This window comes from Lissotriton vulgaris, chromosome 4_1, assembly GCF_964263255.1.
Source record: "Lissotriton vulgaris chromosome 4_1, aLisVul1.2, whole genome shotgun sequence".
Lineage (NCBI taxonomy): Eukaryota > Metazoa > Chordata > Amphibia > Caudata > Salamandridae > Lissotriton > Lissotriton vulgaris.
In genome coordinates, this window is record NC_141691.1 from 1,882,536,797 (window position 1) to 1,882,560,011 (window position 23,215).

General features: G+C 47.2%; 1 pseudogene; it reads left to right on the forward strand.

Moving 5' to 3' along the window:
• Positions 1-13,932, forward strand: part of LOC147724674 (uncharacterized) — a 55,010-nt pseudogene extending 41,078 nt beyond the window's left edge.
• The last annotated feature ends 9,283 nt before the right edge of the window (positions 13,933-23,215 follow it).

The following is a 23,215-nucleotide window of genomic DNA, read 5'->3' on the forward strand; positions in this document are numbered from 1 at the left end:
TTTTGGGTCCATTCTATCTCCTTTTTTGAAGATGGGAATTACAATGGCTTCCTGCCATGTTGTTGGAAAACCTTCTAGGCTATAGGAATTAAGAACATTTGTAAGGAGGGGGGCCCATATAGACATATTATCTTTAAATATGTCGATTGGGATGCCATCCGGCCAGGGAGCTTTAGAGTTTGCACTTTCCAGTATGGCCTGTTCTATTTCTGGAAGTGAAAAGTGTATCTGTAACGGGAATATATCTGCCGGGGATCTCTGTAAGTCACTCTCATTTATCAACCAGGGATCGAGGTTATGTGGTTCAACCAAGTCATCTATTTTATATAAATCTGTGAAGTAGTTGATCCAGACGTCCTTGTTATAGCAATTTCTAGGAGGTCTGTCGTCCTCTCCCTAAAAAAAGGTGCGTTCACTTCCCTCCAGAAGGCCGTATTATCCCTCAAGGTGCTAGCTTTAAGTAGCGCCTCCCAGGCGGCAACTTTCAGTTCCCTTTTTCGTTTCTTGATTGACTGTTTATATACCAGTCGAGCAGTTCTAATTTGTAGTAAATTTTTGGGTACTCTTTTAATATGTCTTTAAGGGTATTATGGGCTTTTGAACATTCAGAGTTGAACCACCCCACAGACTTATCCTGTTATCTTCTCTTTTCTTCCTTGTCAGGTTTTTCTTGATTGTGGCTGCTATTTTTCCAAAGGCCGCTTTTACTGCGCACGGGTTAAAAGGTTCTTCAAGGCATATCACAAATTGATCAAGATCCTCCATGATCAGATCTTTCAAAAAAGCTTTGGGTTTACCTTGGACCATTTTATAGAGTAACCATTTGTACGTGCCAGGGAGATCAAGTGACAGTGTAAAGTTTCCATCAAATCCGATGTCTGACTGACCCTAAGGCCTGCATCAAATTTTGCACTAATCGGATAGTGATCACTCATGGCGATGTCCTCATTTTTAAAAGCCATGGCACTTCGATAATGGATATTGGACATCAGCATGACATCTATTAAAGAATATGTCCCCATCCCGTGGAAAGTGGGTTGGAAATTAACCATTGGCTTGGTGAGCTCATTAACAAAGCGTAAGTCCCAATCATCCATTAATTTGTTCATTAAATTTCCTAGGTGGGTATGTTCGAAGTGGGCGCTTGGTTCGCCATTAAGGCTTCTTATATCACAAACATTCGATCCGCTGTGAGGGCATAAATGACAGTTAAAATCGCCCATCACTATGGCACATCTTTCCACATTATCCCTTCCCATTCCCCACTACAGGGCATTTGATAGCTCATCCGTAAATTCTACTTGGTCGTCCCTCACAATATTATTATATAAATTAATCAACAAGAAACTATGGGCCCTTTTCCCGTTCACTATGAATGCCTGGATTGAGTGTCCAATTTTATTGTTTTTGTTTTTATTCTTATTCTTATCCTGCTCAGAATCCAGACTCTCTACTGTCATGTTTGCCATGTTTGAAGCATACATACAGAGACCGCCTGAGCTCCTACTTTTACTAGTCTGTATAGCCGGAGTAAAATTAGTGCTAAAGCCATCTAGGTTGGTAGGCTCCAGATCCCAACATTCTTGAAGGCATATTAAATCAAAATTATTGGCAAAGTTCAGAAAAGGTGGGTCTGTGGCTTTTTTTAGAAAGTCCCGCAATATTCCATGTCACAATGGACAGATTGTCCCTGGAACCTTTTCGAGTTGGCCCCGTTTGACTTGACCCCACTTTTAACTGGATTGAGTTCCCATTTTTTCCTACACTATCTCTTTGGGCTAGAAACTTATTTCGATTACCATCCGATAAGACTTCCTCGTCTCCCCTGTTATTGGTTAGAATGCTAGCCCCCCCAGATACATTACTTATTACTAATGGGTCTGGACTGGGGGGTTCTTGGTCGTTAGAAAGATCAGTATTAATTATCCCTAGTTTATGTTTGGATGAATGACAAGTCCTCTCGTTTGATTGAGTACGATTTCCCCTTTGGGCTATGAACGTCGTGGGGTTTATAGCATCTATCTCGCTAGATATTACGCTTGCTGGTGGTCAGTCTACCATTTCTAGACATGTAAATCGGTTACTAGTTGGTATGCCCCTCCAACCCTCCATATAGGATTGGTCTCTTCTTGGATTCCAGGACCAGGCCTCCCAGTCCCTTCTCCTATTCCGGGGGTCTACTTAACTCCAGTTCCATTCAGAGCATTGATTCCAGTTATACAGGGGTTTTTGGTCATAAGCATATGTTGGAGGGTAAAAGAAGGATAGACGATTTGCATTAATTCCTTCTTTTTTTGCCAGTGTTGGCGATGAGCAGATATATTCAACTGTACCTGGGTCATCAAAATTTATAATGATACAGTCCCCCTGTGTTCTTTTCTTTGTTTCTCCAATCCAGGGTACCCTGCGCACCATAGAAATTCTACTACTACGATAGGGGGGAAGCGGTCTATTTGTGCTAAGCCATTGCTGAACTTTATTTTTTAAAGACCAAGTGGATTCTCTCACATTTTCGGGGAGTTCGGGGACCCCTGTGAGGAACGCTGTGAAAGGGCTTGCCTCTGGTGGGAGTTCGATGGTATGCCTAAACCTTCCTCCCTTTTTTTGTCTCCCTCAGGTTGAGGTACTGGTGTCTTAGGTGGGGTTGGTTTTTGTTTTTCTGCTTGAGTGGGTCCTTTAGGGATATCAGGTATTGTCTGTGTGTTATCCTGAACTACTTTTGGTTTTTCTTGTGCATTGGGCATCTTTGAAGGGGTTTTAGTTTTTGTTGTTGGCCCTAGCTGTTTCTGTGTAGTGATGCCTTTATTACCCCCCAGATTAGTGACTCCTAAAGCTTTTGGATTGGTCGGGTTGTTTGGGTGGATAGTCAGCTTGGCTAATTGTTTTTCAATGTTCATTAGAGTTCGCTCCATTGGTATTAGATGAATCTTAATCAACTCCCCAATGCTGGCTAGCAGCTGTTTATTTGATTCACTTAGGTTACAAACCCCTCCCCCCCATCTGTAGCATCTGCGTTAGGCGGTGTTGGAGAGAGGTTGACTATAGATGTATTTGTAGAATTTAAGTCATTTTGTTTAGGCGGGAGTTTCGGTGTCTTTGGTTCTTTACAGAGACTTTGGTGGGTTGTTGTTTGAGCTCTTTCTTCTTCTTATTTCTTTGTTTTGGGATGGCTCCCTCCCTCCTCCCTGTTTCCTGCTTTCTTGGGGATTCTACTTGGGTTGGGGGTACTATTTGGGTAGGACTCATAACCAAGACAGGGGTTTTCTCTAAGTCTTCCCTTATCTCTGAATCCATTGTAAGTTGGGATGCGGATAGATCTACATTATTAGGGATGCTATGAATGTCTGCTGGGATTTCCAACAACAGTGGGCCAATTGCTCCTGATTGGGTTGGAGTTCTGGCTGACGCCAAGGGGCCCATTGAGGACCTTCGTGCTATAGCTAGGTCTTGTGAAACCCTTCTTTCCAACAGGATGATGCCCTGATCTATCGCCTCATTTGCCCTTGTGATGAATTGATCGATCGGGCCTGTGATCTGGCCTACACCCTGAGCCATTTTGCTCCTACTTCCCCTTGTACTCATGATTAGTGGTAGGAATCAGCGTGAGTAATACAATAAACAGGGATAAGAGAAGGTAATGATAACGTATACCTAGTGATTAATGGAAGCCCTCTTGCCAACAATGAGTTAGACAAATAGGTTTGGCAAATGAGCATATACAAGTAATGCAGGTTTCAAAGTCTCGATAGTGGAATGTTAATAAGGTGGCCCAGTCCAGTCTTACCCGGTCTTTAACGGGCTTAAGCGGGCCCGCCCTTGGCCCGGGCTTTGCCCGGCGTCGCCCGCGCGCGTCCGCCGACGCGGGAGGAGCGCCGGTGTTTTCTGCGCCTCCGTGCGCGGAAGTGGGCGTGGGTGGGCGGTGTTTGCCTCCAGGGATTCTGGGGGCTGTAGTCCCCCTACTCGGCGGCCGCAGATGGAACTCAGGCGGCGGCGAGGGGAACAAACAGGCAGAACCACCAGAGAGCGTGCGCTTACAGCGCGAGATGTGCTGTCACTCCCAAAGGACTCCAGGTGCTCAGGGTCAAAGTCTCCTGCTCCACCGAAGGAGCGCCGGTGTTTTCTGTGCCTCCATGCGCGGAAGTGGGCGTGGGTGGGCGGTGTTTGCCTCCAGGGATTCTGGGGGCTGTAGTCCTCCTACTCGGTGGCCACAGATGGAACTCAGGTGGCGGCGAGGGGAACAAACAGGCAGAACCACACGAGAGCGTGCGCTTACAGCGGGAGATGTTCTGTCACTCCCAAAGGACTCCAGGTGCTCAGGGTCAAAGTCTCCCGCTCCACCGAAGGAGCGCCGGTGTTTTCTGCGCCTCCGTGCGTGGAAGTGGGCGTGGGTGGGCGGTGTTTGCCTCCAGGGATTCTGGGGGCTGTAGTCCCCTTACTCGGCGGCCGCAGATGGAACTCAGGCGGCGGCGAGGGGAACAAACAGGCAGAACCACCAGAGAGCGTGCGCTTACAGCGCGAGATGTGCTGTCACACCCAAAGGACTCCAGGTGCTCAGGGTCAAAGTCTCTACGCAGGTCAGACTCAGAGAATGATGGTGCCAAGCCTCCGGGAAACCTGCCACCCAGCAGCATGCTTAATACTCCTCAGGGTGTCAGGTTCAGTGGCTAGGCTGAGCAGGGTGCTAAGCAGGTTCAAACGGTAACACCATCAAGATCAAACAGCAATAGTTCCTGGGTCAGTGGTGAAGCCAACCAACCAGTCTCGAGGGTGGAGGCTATACAGTCCCAGGGGCTGGAAGAGCCAACGAGGTCTGGGAGTCAAAAGGGCATGTTAACCAGGCTCAAGATTAGAGAAATGAAGTTGACCACAATTCCTTAAGGGACAATGGCAACTCGTAACCATGGGTGGGCAGCGAGGTATAGGACAGGACAAAGGCTCCCTACCAACATAACACTGACCCCGTGGCCAACTGGCCTTCTCTCTGGGACTCAAATGCCCTATGCTTAAATGTCAGGGCTTGGCTGCCAATGCAGCAACATCACAGGGCACGCACTGCGTTGGGGCAGGGCAGAAGTGTACCTAATTCCTTTCTCATCAAATGAATAAAAATGCCCCCAAAGAAATAGTGGCGGTGGCACTACTGTGCCTCCTGGGTCCCCACTGGTACTTGGCAAAACAAATGTGCCCAATGTTGCAGCTGACCACGCTGGTTTGGTGCAACTGTGTCAAAATTTAGGTCAGAAATGGGCCCTGGCACCAATGTGCTGTGAGAGCCACCAAAAGGAAATCAGCCTGGGCACTGCAGTGCCTACTGGGTCCCCACTGGGACTCGAGAGAAAATGACCCCATCGTTGGAGCAGCCCGCTCTCCTGCGGGACCACTCAGGCATCAACTACTGCCTCGGGAAGCCCATTCACCTGGGCTCTGCTTGGGGACTCTGCTCCTCTCCCGGTCGTGGTTGCGGCAGCCTGCTTCCCCTCCTGCCAAGCGGGGGAAGGCTGGTCAGCCGGCATGGAGAACAAGCCCAGGCCCTCATTCTCTGGTTAAGCGTCGAACCAGGATGCTCAGAACCAATCACAGCGTTTCATTGCAAAGTTGTGATTGGCCAGGGGAGCCTGGGTGCTCACCAATCACAATGCTGCAGTGCAGCATTGCGATTGGTCAGGGGAGCCCGGCAGTTCTTCCTGTTCCTCTCTGACTAGGAGAGCAGGGACGCAGGACCTGGCACGGACAGGTAAGTGTGTTTTCTATTATATAGATTGTTTTATTGCACACCATGTCCCCCCTTGTGCCCCCATTCCCCTGCGCGTCCACACTTGCCCCACCACCTGTGAACCATGCCCACTACGTCTGCTAAAACCTACACTTAGGTGTGTTGAGATTCCACAGTTGGGTCGGAAAACCCTGCACACATAAGTTTAGATAAAACGTACATTTTTAATTACATTTTGTAGTACTAGAAAACGTACAGTTTGTAAATCAGACCATAAGGGGCCGATTCCGAAATCGGCCCTACCGACTCGTACCCGGAACGGAGTCTGACCGACACCTACCGGCACCGTACAACCCGTGCAGTACAATGCAAAGCCAGTGATCTACGACCGAGCCGTACGGAAAACAAGCCGTACGACCCATCCGTATAAAATTCAGATATCCGGCCGGAAAATGGACACGAGCCGCACCGACCGATACGAACTCGGATTGAACCCGACCAATATGTACTCGCGACGTCCGACACGCACAGTACGATACAAAATGCATGAAAAACGACCGATTCGCATGGAGCCCAAGCCGCACGACCGATACAGCCCGAAATTGTACCTGAAGCGAGACAGACCACTGCGATCGATTCGCATGCAACACATAACCAAAACTGCGTGAAAGGCACGGAGCAGCCCGCACAAGCCTACATGAGCATCCGAATTGGTCAGAAGAACGTCTCCTACATGCCCGCAAAAAACAATGGCAAAACACAAAAAAAGAACCAGTCAAGCAATGACAAAGTCAATAAAAAAAAAAAAAAAATAGCACAAAGACACACCCACAACTCCACCTATAAAAAAGCAAAAATACACTACCATGATCCTTTGCAAATACAACAGAGTAGCCAGCACAGAACAACTTGAGACACCAACCACAGACACATACAACTCACACACAACTCACCCATCATACAACCCACACACCATCAGCACCCCTCTAAAAGCTCTCACACATACACCTACCAAAACAGACACCCACCCACCCTCACTTACACCCACACACCCACCCACCCACATCACTCCTCACCACCACCCATCACCATGCCCACTAAGAAGAATCCACCATTCACAGACACAGAGTTAGAAATATTGGTTTGATGGGATCCTCAGAGTGGAGCCACATTTGTTTGGCACATTGGTACAAAGGACCACCATGTCACAGAAAACCAAGATGTGGGACAGGATCGTGCACAAGCACTGAAGAACCGGGTTTTAGAACCCAGCGGCGCCAGGGATAACGCCTGATGTCTTCGGATTCCCCTGCCTCGACAAACAGAGACACGGGACACTTCTTGATGACGTCAAAGACCAAATTTATTGGCTGCAACCAGGAACAGAGGTCTACGAAGCACAACACGGGTGGTTCGCTAGAGACTGCACAAATTCATAGAGCGGAGCATCGTCTTTTATGCTAAAAATCACATTCCTGGCTAGCATCAATTACATACAAACTGACCAATAGCATTGTGATATTTCAAACATATCGCATGACGACAATCCCACTTTCCGTTGTCCAGCCCACCAGAAATGACCAAGCAAAATTCAACATTCCTGTTCGATCAGGCCGGACAAACCCATCATAAAGACCTCAACCCAAAGCAATAATTAAGCCATAAAGGAAGGAACAGAAGCAGATGAGAAGCAAGATAGAAGGGTGTGTGCATGTACCATAAGCTCAGCAATGTCCTGCTCTTTGATCTTTATCTGACCAGCGGCTTAGCAAGGAACTGGCTCAGCGAAGTTAGCCTCGGACAAGGAGTCAGTTCGGCCAGGTCACACAAGAGTCAGCTAAGGTGTACGTGTCCCAAGAACTAGTTCGGCCATAGTCATCGGCCTATGTGAGGGCAACCACACAAAATGGCTGCCACACACAAAATGGAACTCGAGGGTTCAAACGGAATCCCTGAATACGTAGTGTTCTCATTGATCGATTATGACGAAAACACACAGCATTCATCATTTGCGGTCCGCTGATACCAAAATCGTCTATATCCGACGACCTTTATCGAACGGGTTCAGAATCTACGAACCACAGACCCTCGAACCACGGAACCACAGCACCAGCATGTCGCAAAAAGACCGACATCCAGAACAGGTGGTATGACGTGCTCAGGAGGGTCAAGAAGCTCCTCCAGAAGGAATACGCCTTGAGCCAGATCACTGGCAGTGGCCCTCCTGCCAAACCAGTCTACTTCAGGTCCTGGGAGGAGAAGGTGCGGGACACCCTACCACCAGAGGGCATCCATGGCCTACCTGAAATACCAGAGCCTGATGAGTACACAACCAATATACCCAATATTGTGTTGCAATACACACACATCACCGTTAAGGGGACAGTGAAACCATGCACTGATAGCAAAGGCATAGTAAATAAAAGTCAATCAGCCCAAGAAGTCTATGCTAGTCAGACAAACACAATAATGGCCACATCATAGTGATTTGTAAGTGTGTCATGACATCGAAAAACCTACCAACAAATAGGGCAAGGCAGTGGCACTGTCAGACATCCCTGCCACGACAACCACTATCTCACAGTGAAGCTGACTGACAGGAATGAAAAGTAGGTATGCTGGTAAAGTGAGTGTATACCAAAGCATGATGGGGTTGTTGTCACAGATAATGCCCCCCCCTCACAATTGCACCATCAACACCTCTCTGAAGAATGCTCACCTCAGAGGGGCTGGAAATCGGCTTGCAAGTACTCTTGGACTGGGGTCTGTTGTGGGCAGCACAAGGCCCTACTAGGAATTGTTCAAAACAAATTGGAGGTTCCCCTGTTATTTATAGCAGGGAGGGGGATTATAACAGCAGAAAAATTGGGAGTCCCTGCTTATCAAAACAGCAGATAGAAAATGACTGTCTTAAAATTTATGGGAATGGTCTGGCTTGAGGGGATGGTTTTCTATACCATCATATAAATAACACGAATAACTCACTAGGTAGAGGGAGTCACTGAACCACAATTTAACAAACTTAAAAACACAGTTAAATGTGACGGACAGACAAAGTTTAAAAATGATGGAATTTATTGTTTTCCTCCCAACTGGGTTACAATCTAAAACATTATCACAAATTCATTTAAAAAACTACATAGCGTAGTGATACAAAAGAATATTTCCATCATTTTTGTTGAACATTGTGATGTATGAAGTTACAAACAAAGGTGTTTCGTGTATGCATCCAGATACTGATCCACCGCACCAGGGTCGGTCACTGTTGGCCAAAATGTTGCAGCCCCATGTGATTCTAGAGCTAATATCTCCTCTGGACACTACTAGGAAAGCAGCCAGTCTACCTCCACGTGGAGGCACATCATATTTGCAGTAATGGTGATCCAAAGTAAATGCTGCTACAGTACACTGAACGGTACAATAGGGGGTGGTGATGGACGGTGCATCTGAACCAATCAAACACTCACACCCAGTCAAAAGATCTGGGTTTAATCCATCACCGCTCTTTAGCCCACTCTGCCACCCCAGTTCAGACATGGCTATATGCAAATCAGTCTCACCCTGTGCCTCATGGGAACAGTCCAGCCCGAATTGCCAAGCCATGTCATTCAGATGCTTCGTCCATCACCACCCCCTTTTGTACCGCTACAGTACACTGAGGGGGCAATCCAAGAAGCACCGCCCCATTCCTGTATACGTATATGAGGGAATTTACTAAGGAATGAAATCATGTACATACCATGGCTGCACAGGATGAGTGATTGAATTGAATTATTGAATTAGGTTCTTATATAGCGCGAACTGTCACCCTACGGGTATCCTGGTGCTCCGACTCGAAAAAGACCATCATAAAGGAGACCAGAGTGACGACAGGGATGGGGCTAGAGATTGACCCTGGGAAAGAACCAGGATTTCAGACTCTTTCTAAACTCAACCAGGGAATTGGCTTGCCTGATACTCTTGGGCAACTCATTCCATAAATGTGCAGCTACCACACTGAAAGCCTTTCCCCCCATCCTGGAACGCTTAAATCTGGCAGTTGTCAACAGATTTGTATTGGAAGACCGAAGCTGCCTCTTGGGGTTATACCAATTAAATTTATCCTGTAGCGGGACTGGGCCCAAGCCGTGAACGGCTCTATAGGCAATGCATAGCGATTTAAAGCAGACCCTTTCCTTGATAGGCAGCCAATGAAGGTCTCTCAAGGCCAAGGTAGTAGAGGACCCGCGTGGTCTGTTCAGCACCAACTTTGCTACCATAGACTGGACTCTTTGCAGTCCCTGAAGGATGTATTGTGGTGCTCCCAAATACAGGGAGTTGCAGTAGTCAAGCCTACTCAGCACTATATTCCTCACTACAAGGGAGCATGAGTCCTTTGGGAGTAAAATCTGTCGTAGCATGCGCATTAGAGAGAAGCACACGCTAAGGGTTTTGTTGGCCTGCGACTCCATTTGGAGATTGCCATCTACCAGGACCCACAGATTACGCATCGTATTAGCTGGAACCAAAGGCTCCTCATCTGGAGTGATCTTAAACTCCAGAGGTATATGCTGGGACATTCTGGCAGTGGGACAGTAGACCACCTCTGTTTTCCCCCCATTAAATTTTAGTGAGTTTCTCCTAAGCCATCCAGCAGTCTGCCGCATACATTCTTGGAATGTATCCATGGATATCGCCTGTTTCCCTTCCAGGGAAAACACTAATTGAGTGTCGTCAGCATTGTTGACCAGGTCAATACCAAAGGATCTAATGATGGGGAACAAGGATTGTAAATAGATATTAAAAAGAATAGGGCTGATCGCAGAGCCCTGCGGTACACCATGATGTACTGGAGACTTGCTGGAGGTGAACGGTGGCAAAGTCACCATCTGTTGTCTTCCTGATAAGTAGGACTGTAGCCATTGTAAGGCCCGTCCTGTCACCCCTATCTTCTCCAGTCTATCCACCAGTACGTGTATGGCTCACCGTGTCAAATGTGGCTGACAAATCTACTAACACTAGGATGGTATCATTCCCATTGTCAGCACGCATACGTAGATTATCCAGTACGGTGGCCAGAGCAGTCTCGGTGCCGTGGCCTGAACGAAACTCAAATTGGTTCCATGTCCAGTAACTGATTGTCCTCCAGATAACATGAGAGACTTTTGCTGACTGTTTTTTCCAGAATTTTAATTGGATAAGGCAGGAGGGAGATGGGTATAAAATTTGCTGGTATCTTAGGATCCAGTGAGGGTTTTTTTTTAATAGGGGTGTCACTACTGCCTGCTTCCACACCTCCGGGACCACTCCTTCTTTCAGGGATTGGCTGCAGATCTGTCGCAGCCAAGGAAAGGTTTCCTGACCAATAGTTTTCCAAATTCTATGTGGGAGAGGGTCAAGAGGCGAGCCCGAGGACACACTGTGGACCAGGTCATTAAAGATGATATCTGTAAGGACTTGAAAATTCTCCAAGGAGCTACTCACCCAGGATACTTCATCTAGTGTCCGGGTAGAGTTGTCATAGTCACTACTATCATTGCGGCGGAGATCTCCAACAATTTTAGCGATTTGGTCTTCGAAGTGGGTGGCAATCTCATTGCAGAGTTTATGTGATGCAGCTACCTTATTGCTCATACTAGTAGGGCTAGAAATGTTCTTAACAAGTTTAAAAAGAGCTTTAGTGCTATTAGGGACTTGTAGGATAGAGGTAGCATAGAAATCCGATTTTGATTTTGCGATAGATTCTTTATATTTAGCCTGGGCTAATTTCAGATCTTTCTTGTCTGGGTCTTAATAATTCATCCTCCATTTCCTCTCGGCTTTCTTCCATGACAAACGCAGTCATTTCAATTCCTCATTATACCAGGGGGCAGAAATTTTCTTCCTGATTTTCAGACTTTTTACTGGTATTATCGGGTCTAGAGTTCTAGCTATATAGTCACAAAATATTTGATAATTCTCCTCTACAGAGATGCAGGGGGTAAAAATATTTAGATTCGTAAAAACTGCCTTAGTCTTATCTTTCCCTAATTTCGCCCACTCTCTTCCTTTCCGGTAGGTCGCCGGGCCGTTATCGATATTCTCAGATCTGAGTGCCTTGATGTTAAAAAGGACTAGATAATGATCAGTCCAACTCTGTGGCAAGATGTCTATCACTTCAGTCTCAGTTTGGGTAGCAAACATCAAATCAAGGACATGCCCCCCTTGATGAGTAGGTTGGTGGACCAGTTGTTGTAAGCCGAGATTTGCACATGTGTGCCTCAAGTCTCTGAGATGGCTTCCCATACTTCCATTGTCCCACATATTAAAATCTCCTAATATAACTATTCTGGAGTGGCTTAGGGTCAGGTTAGTAATGTTGTCCAAAAAAGCTTGAAATTGGGTATCATATCCTGGAGGTCTGTAACAGATCATTCCTGTAAGAAGCCTACCTTTGGCCTCCTGCAGCGAAAAACCAAAAATTTCAATTCCTTTGACATCACCTATCTTTAACGGCGCAAAATTCCATTCCTCTTTAAAAATCACCCCACCCCACCTCCTCTCCCCGCAGACCTTTGTTTGTGAAAGATTTCATACCCTTCAGGGCAGGCAAGCCCCATTTCTACAGCGGATTCTACGCTAGTCCATGTCTCAGTTAAAAAAAGGGCATCCAAGTCCATATCTTCTATCATGAGGGATACTTCCAAATGATGTTTAATTAAAGATCTGCTGTTGATCAACCCACAGTTCAGGGGCTTTTTATCCTGGTCCATGCCAGATGGACAGTGCAAAAGTCCCTTATCCTCCCTCTTCCCTATTTTAAGCAGCTGCTCCCTTGAGTATATTGTTCGACCTTGTTCTCTGTCAGAGCGAGCAGCATGGCTGGTGCTGTGTGCGTCCGGGGCGCGGACGGGCGCAGACGGGCTTGCCTCTGGTGCGCCCGCTGCGCGCGCGCGCTGCGCGCTTGCATTGCCTGTCTAAAAAAGGCAGGCAAGTGCAGTCAGCCGGACACTAGATGGCGAACAAAGATGGCGCTCAGTAAAGACCAACAAGCCTTCAGTCCCCACACCCAAGATGGCGAAGTGCCAGATCGATTAGCCTTGAGGAGCCTTAAATCCCGCTAAGCAGCGGGTGAATTGGAAAGTTTTTATGTGCGGGTAAGCGGACGTTTAAAAACGATTTTATGTCTCAGGGTGATAAAATAAAATAAATGTATTCAATTTTAAAGCAACAATTCGCAAATTTTACAAATAGCAGTACACTGCCCTAATAACGCCCCAGCTTCCCCTCAAACAGATGGTCAGCGTGAAAAGCAGGTCAATTAGAGTCTGGTTATACCTTGCCGCCTCCTTCAATGTTAGTACTACCCATTGCAAGATGGATGTATCAGTACCTCTCCCTCCCTCCCTGTTGCAATATACATAGGTTAACCATTGATGTCTGTAGTAACCTAACGGATAATGTCTGTCTCATCCAAACACAGGTGCTACTGCGGAAACAGCAACAAGTGAAGAGGAGTCCCTTTCCCAGATGCTGTTGGAGGATGAGCTCTCTGGTGTGGATCTGGCTCTGTACTCTTCGGATGGCGAAGATCAACCTGGCACCTCCGGTGTGAGTCATCATGCAGCCCCACCATCAGAAACACCTGAAACCCCTGCAGCCACGCCAAGAACATCTGGCCACAGACCCAACCCCAACACCAACACAGACAGACCTAGGACACCAAGTTCAAACAGCACAGGGACACCGGCCACCCAGGAAGCTACAAACAATGACACCAGTAGCAACACCCAAGGGGGTCCTGGGTCAACTGTGCCTGTCACCACAGGTCCAGCTCATGTGTCTAGGGGTGGTGGGAGTGGTGTGAGACAGAGGTCATGGTCTGCAGAGGGGCCTGGACTGCATGATGACCCCCAACTGGTACGCATCATAGATGTGTACCAGGATAGCACCAGAGGATTCAGCCATGTCGTGGGGATCCTCAAGGACATGCAACAGGAGCAGGCTGGCCATCATGTATGCATGGAGGCCAAGTGGGACAAAGTTACTGATGTGCTTAGTGACATATTGACTTGTCTCCGCCAGAACAGCAGAAATATGTCCACCCCTCCCTGTGTGCCCACAACATCTCTTGAAACAACATCTACAAATGCCACAGGGAGGGAGGATGAATGTGGTGGAGAGTCCGATGCAACGTTGACGCCTGCACCTGAGGAGCCCCCCCGAAGAAGAAGAGGGGTCGTCCAAAGAAGGACAAGTGAGCCACAGTTGTCCATGCACATCCCTCAGGAACCCAGAACCTGTTTTGGATATTGGTTTAGCATACGATGATGATTTTGCACACCTTTGCAGGCTCATATGGGAGGGCCCCTCCGCTTTAGTACAGGCAGCGGAAGCGGCTCTTCAGGAGACCAAAGGTACGCTCGATGACTCGCTGGTTCTGCCATGTGTCTCATTGGAGCGCATCTCGGATGCTGTCACAGGGATCCTCAGGGGTGTCAGCAACGACGGCATGTTGGGGTATCCAGAGTCACCTACATACAAAGAATCACACATTAGTTGAGTATTGTAAGGGGGTGGGAGACAACATTGCAAAACACACATAATGGTAAACAGTACACACCAACAAGCCAGACACACTGGTTTGGCATCTGTGGCATCATCAACGGTATGCCACTCCTCCTCAAGATGTAGGCATCGTGGGCCGAACCAGGGAAACGTACACACACATGTGTAATCACCATGTCCGCCAGACATACCACCAGAGCATTGATTGAGTGGTAATGTTTGAGATTGCGGTATGTCTGTTCCTGTGCCCGTGGTGGTATCAGGGCCACATGTGTGCCATCGATTGAGCCAATCATGTTTGGCATCCTGCCCAGTCCATAGAAGGCATCCTTGATCTCTGCGAGTTCACCCGGTCTAGAAAAACTTTATGTAGGAGTCTAGGTGATTCAACATCCCCTCCAAGACATCTCGTAGCACACGGCTGAACATAGTTTGTAACATACCACCAACACTAGCCACAGTATGTTGAAAGGTACCGGTGGCAAAGAAGTGCAGGGCTGCCATCACATTCACCTTTGGTGTCAGTGCTTTCGGGTATGTGGGCCAGGTAGCAGATGTGGCGCCAACTGCTCCGCCAACTCATCAATCAGGCTCCTGGTGAATCGGTACCGTCGGATGCTGTCGCATTCCATCATGGTCTCGAGGTCGGGGAAAAGTCTATGGACTGCTGGTGCCCTGCTGTACAGAGATGGGTAACTTAACATTATACATTCAGCTATCCATGTAGCACTCATCTTGAAAAAAATCACATTACACATCATAGCAATTCACAATTAACTAAGGTATGTGATGGTGGTTATGGACGCATATGTCACCTTCATGCCCATCATGTCACATATCATTGACACATGTGTGCATGAGTTCATTGTGGTGCAATGGCAAATCATTGGGCTGTGGCACAGTACCCATGGACTGATGTCACATCAAAAACACACAACACAGTCACAAGTGAGGAGTGATGTTTCACAGGCATCACAACTCCATGTCAGGGAGATAGCCATGGTCCCTGTATTGCCACATGTGCACTGGAATGGCATGTTGTATCATGGACATCCCACAACCAATCATGAGTCCCACAGTTAGTGGCTACAGTGGTCCCTGCAGGCCATACATGGACGTCCCTGAGACACACACACTGCATAAATGTGGATGCACAAGGCACATGGTGGACCCTGTCTCACATTGGGCACATGGAATCACAAACATCAGAGATACAACATGCTCACAGACTGTGTGGGTACATCATGATTGTGGCCATGGGTCTGGCTGTGACGTACATGACATGAAACCCTGTACTCATGGTGTATGTCACAGGTCATACACATCTCCAAACTGGTACTGTGTCCATGACTCATGCCCATAAGCCAACACTTGGACAATAAATTTGTGAGGTGCAGCACACCAAAACTAATATGTCCCCATGAACACCAGCCCAGCCTGGTAGTGGCTTGACCTAAGGGCCACTCAAGAATAGAAATGTGGCCCCCCATACACACACAGGTGATGCAGCCTTAGATGCCATGTGATGCAGTGTGGGACATGCTGTGGTGTTGAAGGTGTGGCCATGGCAATGAAATCTGTGTGTAAACCGTCTGCAAGTCACACCAATGTGATCTGATACGGGTGACTTGTATGCAGATGCGCCGTACATGTATGGACCGAGTAGTGCTCACACATTGTCCATTGACTGCACGATGCGTATGCATTACAGCCACCGGCATCGGATCACATTGATACCAATAGGCAATGCGTGCGCACGGCTTGGTTGATGCATGTTGGACGCGTATGCAATCTGACCCGACGCGGGTGACTTCTACAGTGATGCGTGGTGCTTTCCTGGACCGAGACGCGCACACGCATAGCCCATAGAATCGTATCCAGACGGACGCGTTTGGTTAAAAAAATACGCATCGTATACTCAGTTTACCGAGCCGTGCGCACTCATTGGCAATGGGATGTCATGGAGACGGACGCAAATTCAAAAATTGTTCGAGTCCTGCGCTGGAAATTCAGTTGGATGCCTACAACAATGTTGCAATCTTAGGGTATCTTGAAGGTGAGCGTTTTGAACAATGTGGAATACGTGTAGGAGTCTTACATTTCCATGGATTGGGCAGTTTCATAGAATGCAACCGCGTATGGCCTATCAGTAAGGGGCAATGTCACTGAATCTGCCTCTGCAGCACTGATTTAAGCCTGGCAGGCCCACAGGGAGCTCACTTGCCTGCACTACATGCTACAGGACCACTTTTCAGAATCCACTGCTGCTGCTGTCTCTGCTTCCTCTGGATCCTGCAATGGCACGTACTCTGGAGAGGGCCCCAGCATTCACAGAGGAGGAGAACCAGACCCTGCTGGTTGGGGTCCTTCCAGAGTACAGCAAGCTGTATGGAAAACCAGGGGAACAGGTGAGTATGCACTCCATTGATTTTCATTTTCTGCAAGTTGTCTGACTAAAAGTAATAGACGTGTGCACAGCAGTATGTGGCATATGCACTGAGTACTTTCAGCTACCTATGTGATGAACAGGTGTCCTGCTGGATAGTGCAGTAGTGCTAGCCTTAAGTTCCTGGCCAATGTTACCATGTCAGACCCGCAGCACAAATGCACATTTATATGGGTGCACTACCTGTGTACCTCTTTTGGATTTGTGATGACTACATGCATTTTCAACTGTATGCAGCACAATTATGTGGCATGTTTGATAATGCCCTCTTCACTTTGTCATACTGACAGGTTGATGCCCACCAGAAGCAAGAAATCTGACTGACCATCGCCCGGGCAGTGAGATCAGTGGGGGTCTACAAGTGTCGGATCCGCAACTGCCAGAAGAGGTAACAGGACCTATGTGGCTGGACCCGGAGGATCGCGAGGGTCCAGCTGAAGCTGTCACCTCCTCGCCGTAGGGGTGGACACCGGACCCTGACCCCCCACATGCTCAGGATTCTGCCAGTAGACTTCCCGGACCTGGATGGGCAACTGATGGCCAGACAGCAGCAAGTAGGGGGTAAGTCCATGCCTCATCTGTGAACGTCTCTGACATGCTATTTGCAGTCTTTTGGCCTTGTCATACTCCCACATTACGTTGGTCTTGGAGTCCAGGACTCGTGTTCCTCAATTGTGTAAGTCACACTCCTCATCTGATCCACAGTTGTGGCCCCTACAGTCTGTGACTTTTTCCACTTGGGCACTGTGTCCCTTCAATCAGCTATGCTGATGGTCCTGCACATCATATGTTACTGGGACTCTGATGTGTGCATCGTGGGTGGGTCTATTCTTTGCACTATACCTGGTCTCTGACATGTGTTCTGTGTGTGCCTTTCATATGTGTTTAAATTGCTGGTCTGGGTCACAACATGTGTGTGGGGTTCTTAAAACATACCCATCCAGCAGGTGAGTCCATGTAGTGTCCTTGGGACTATGTAGAGGAAGTATGTCACACTAGCCCAGACACCTGCCTACTGTCCATGCCAATATACTGTTTTTGGTTTACCTGGTCTGTCATGCCCACTCCACAGCATTGGGAGACTCTGTATTCACACTCACGTGTATGGACCTACTGATTGTGCTTCCTGAAATGTGCCATCATGTGCCTGACACAATTTCATTGTAGTGTGGCTTCCTTTTTGTGACAATTGGTGTGTTGAGAATTTTAGTGTCAGCAGGACATCTGAGTTGCGACAATGAGGATGATAGCTGTGCAACATATAGGGGTGTGGTCAGTTGAATGTGCACAATGCTGTAGGCAACAGTGACTTTCACGCAGCTGTGTGTCATTAGCAGCAGACTGTGAGGTGCTCATGTTCAGGTAGTTGTGTTTTCAGTCACTCATATGTCAGATTTAAGTGATGTAGGTTCATCGTAGTCCAAGAACAGTGTGTGGCAGGGGACAGACTAGTGCACTTGTCTGCTGCAGCGTTTGGTATGGACATGACCTGTGAATGTGACCGAGTGCAGACTGATGTTGTCAGGATGCATTGCCCCATGACATGTGACAGTGAAGACTGACTTACCATGCATGTGTGTGCCATGGCATTGACTTGAGAAGGGGGATCCTACATTGGAGTCAAATGTGCTCCATGCACCCCATTGTGTCATTAACTTTCAGGACGTTAGGACATCATTGTGTGTTGTGCTGCTAGGCATCACAAGATTGTGAAATGTGAGTTTGGGCATACATTCATCCAGACACCTGTACTGAGTGATTGGCATGTGATGTGAGGTATGTCAATAGTAATGTACTTCTACATGGTCATTTGCATGTACAACAACTGTGTATGTAGTGCATGTGGGCACTTTGGGGTATTATCAGCCAGCATGCAACAGACATATGGGTACAGGTCCAGGAGGGATATGGGTGCCATGGTTGATGCCCAAAGAACAACTCCTATCACCCTACCTGTCCCCAGCACACACACACCAGCACGGTCACCCAAACACACAGACACAGACGGCACACAATCACCCAAACAAAAGTCAAAACGTGCATGCAAGCAAAGTCAGGGGACTGATACCACACACACACGGAATGGGTCGCAAACACAGACACAGGCATCCACAAGCACTCCGCAGTCCTCAGAACCCTCTCCCTCCAAGAGCCCTTCCCTTGCCTCACCTGCAACCCCATCTCCTAAAAAGCTCTTCCTGTGTGACCTAGGCCTCTTCCCCTCAGATCCAGCAGATCAGACTACAGGGGGAAGAAGAAGTCGCCGCTCACAGAGAAGAGTGCCCCTCACACCCGAACACCTCTTCCCCAGGTGCAGGCAGCCTGAGGCCCCCACCCGCAAGTCATCCGTACCCAGAAGAGCAAGACCTCACCCCCACCCCCCCCAGCTCCACTTTACAATCTCCTTCCTCCATCCCCCAGGTCAGCACACCACAGGTTCCCCCACCACACTCTGTCCCAAGTTCCCCCACCCACAGATACATCATCCCCAAAATGCTCAGATCCTCTCCAACTCCCACTTGCTCTTCCACTGACGCCACCACCAGTCTGTCTGGTACTGCAACTACTGTGGGGACCGTGCCCCCCCCCCAGCTGTCCTGCCAACCTCACCTGCAACCCTTTCCACTCCCATGGGGTTAGGCACTGCAGTGGAGTCCACGACCACCCAGTCTGACATTGGCACTGCAGTGGGGACCATGTCCACTACACCTGACCTGTCCACTGCAGTGGTTCCAGAACCCACCCGATCAGAGTTGTGTCCCACAGTTGTGACGGCACAAACCATGTCAGACATCTCCACTGCAGTTGCCAGTGACTCTCCTGCACCCTTCACATCCTTCACAGCCTCTTTCTGCTGAGCCATGATCCTGTCCCTGCGGTGCCTGGCCTGCCCCATGTATGTTCCTCAGAGTGGATTTCCCCAGTCCTTATCAGTGCAGGCAAGCAACGGATGACAGGTGTGACTCACACCATCATTGGACTTTGTATTTTTGGAAGGACATTGGACTAGATTTCATTTTGGATTTTCACTTTCAGAAGTCAAATTGCTGATTAAAGGTTTTTTTGTTACCCTTGTGCATTTGATTTAGCAATACATATTGTTGATGCTGTTTACCCTGACCTTGCTGTGGTGAAGCAGGATTTACAAATGTCTGTTACTGAGTTGTTGATGTGGTGTACTCCATGAGGACCATGAGATGTGTTTCCTGTTCAGGTTGGTATCCATGTCATCCTATGCAGCTGACTTGGTGTGTCATGATTAACTAATTTAGCACAGGGATGGTAACATTTCATTGACATGGCCACATCTGTGGCTTGCACCCATGCACATATGATGTGCTTCACAATGTACAATTTGACACTTTCCCTGACTGTTGTCCCATCTCCACTGTACATGCAGGTGTGGGCGTCATTGATGTTAAGTCAACTGTGTCCTCTGTGCAACTTGGTAGACATATGTATTGTCTATGTGCAGGTGACTTAAGGGGCAGTACCGTACCCAGGCGTAAGTCACCAGTGCCTACATCGGGTGGTAAATGATGGTTGACTGAACATGTGTTGTGCTGACATGACCAAGAATCATACATACTGTTTGGCATGTGCTGCTATTGCTACGATCGTTATAGACAGAGTGGGCGCGAACTGGGAGAAAAAGATCTACAGTAAGTAGTGACACACTAATACATACATACATAAAACCAAAACGGGATGAAGTACAGAGTTTTTATTCACAATGTACTAAAGACCATATTCAATGGCTAAACATTAGAATACATTTAATAAGGGATTGTTTCAAATGAGCGCCCATGCACAAAGAAGGGGGGGATAGGGGGGGGGGAGAAAAACATGTAAATGAAACTATACATACAAACTTGGATCTATGTCACAGACTTAGGTGTCCTCGCGGGTATCCAGCTTGCGGTACCTCAACTCGATAGCTTCCAAAGTCACATGCTCATGTGACAATTTTTTGCGGAGGTGCCCCCATCGCCACCGCGATTTATTTCATGCCGGCGCTCTCTTCGAATGAGGCCAACCGGTTATGCAGATAGATTAAAACCATCCGAGACTGTGTTCCCGCTCGTTTCCACTCCCCCTCCATGAATAGCTGAACTACTCTTCTTGGCACCTTAATTATAAAATTATTTCAATGAATTTTCAAATAAAGATTTTATTGTTGCTTTCTTATCTTCATATGTCGAATTAAACTTATATCATTATGTTGTTCTCACATAGTTGCAACATTTTAGAATGCATCTGGCTTCAACTCCTCCTATGCATTTCGGGCATAGAGCCCTTCTTCAGGGAGCATCACTAAAGAAAAACATATATTTATATGTATGACATATCAACAGAAAAATATATTCTCTACGTTCACTCTATTTGTACATAACGTTGTGGTTCACTCGTGGTCAATATTCACAACAAACTCACTCCGTATAAAGTGCCCACAATTGTGATAAGTGAAGTGTGTTGCATGCTTGTGCCAGCGTGAGCTCAAAATAAATGAAAAACAGGGATATTACTTACATGCCAGACTCTTGGTTCTTAGGCATTCATAAGAAATTATAGAACTGTGAAAGAAAATGAGTAATGCATATAATTGGCGATTATAAGTAGTACAAACTCCACAGAGTGTTGATGTCGGTCGATTCGGGTCAGGTATCGGTACTTACATATGAGCCACGGAAGTCTCTTAATATTTCAGCTTGCGAAATCTGTGTAAACTCTCAGGTTCGCCGCGTCTATGAATGATCGGTGTGTTGCATTCGCATAATAATGTAAGGACGTTCCTGATAGGTCATCTAACTCCAATCATGTGATGGTCGAACTAAACGACGGACTGAAACACAAACTACATGTAAATATAACGCAAAATATCGAAAGAGACGAAAGAAATAAAAAAGACGGGCTCAAGAAGAGAAAAAAGAAATGTGTATATGATGTAAAAAAAAACCTGAAAATGAAATGTACGGGCACAAGTGGTAATGTGATGTGAATACGTACAGTCTAAAGAACAGTTATGTTAACCTCATCATTTGCCGAACCAATGGGTAAAAACATACAGCGTTACAATATCAATAAAGTTTGTACATTTATACACATGTCTAGTTACAGATAACACGCAAATTCAATTCGGTCATTGAGCCCTTGGGGCTTCATGGAGTTCATTTTAAATATTCAAAAGTTCTCTCTTTGGAGGAGGTATTTGTTCATATCGGTCCCCTCTATGTTGGTTGCTGTTTCCAATATTGTGAATTTCAATTGTGAAACATAATGGTGTTCTTCAGCGAAATGTATTGCCACTGTAGATTTCTGGTTAAGGGTCCGTATATTGGATTTGTGCTCATTCAATCGTATTTTTCTTTTCTTTTCGGTTTTCCCAATATATACTGTACTACACGGGCATTTTAGTAGATATATAACATGGGTAGAGTCACAAGTGGCATTTACTCTCAACTTAATGTTATGTCCTTTCATTGGATGTGTTATAGTGGTACCCTTTATGATATTGTTACAGTGGGAAAAAGGAGGAGAAAAGGGGAGAGAAGAAATACATGAAATTAGGCATGTTGTATTGGAAATTTGCAACCTCATCTCTTCCATTAAAACAGAGTATATTCATGTGCTCGTGGTGGAGAAAAAAAAACGGCGCATGGTGGAACTCAGTGTCCAGGATTGCGAAAGACAACAGGGAAATGACTTCATCGTGTAAGAGGGGTGTATTTGAGTGCTAGTGATGACAAAATAACGGCGCATTGAGGAGCAAATTATCAAGTACCGTGAGGGCAGACTATTACTCGCAGTGATGGAGACAAGTGTTCCAAATTTCGATGTGACACAGTGACTAGTGTGAGATCGGTCAAAAATGTTGGCAGTGAAGGTCTAATAAACCATAAAACACAAATATAGACGGAGGCTGAACCGGGTTCCGTGGGGCAGTCATGTAGTGAAGGGCACAAACTTTATGAGTGCAGGTGAACATAAATACGGAGAATGCGACTGGCAAAAATAGAGACTAAAACCTACGCGTATTACAACAGGCAAATCATCGAATCAGCAGATACCATGAACATAGGAGAATCTGGAAAAGTAATGGTTGAACATTAAAAAAGGGTCGAGTGCGACCAGGGGGGTGAGCGGCATGGCGTGCTACTGGTAGAATAATTACAGGTACTGCCTTGTCCAGCGTGGAGAGTCGTCTAGATCGGGAGCGTAATAGCTCGGTCTGGGGAGAAAGTTCAGTGGAGTCAATTACCCAGCGGGGCATGGTGGGACTGTAGTGAAAGGAAACGGCGCGTGCGGGTTACTTACATGCAGAAGTCGGCGGCGCTGTGGCGGATGGTGGGGTTCTGGTGTTAGAGAACGGGCGTGTGGCAAGTTATTTGAAAGGACCATGTGGTCTGCAGAAAGCGATGATGGACTGCAGAAGTGAGAGCCGGTTAGGCTGTGAACAGTGAAAAAGGACTAGGGAAGTGAAACCTCTAGTCATCGTGTGCAGACGCGGCGGCCATCTTAAGGTGGTGAAT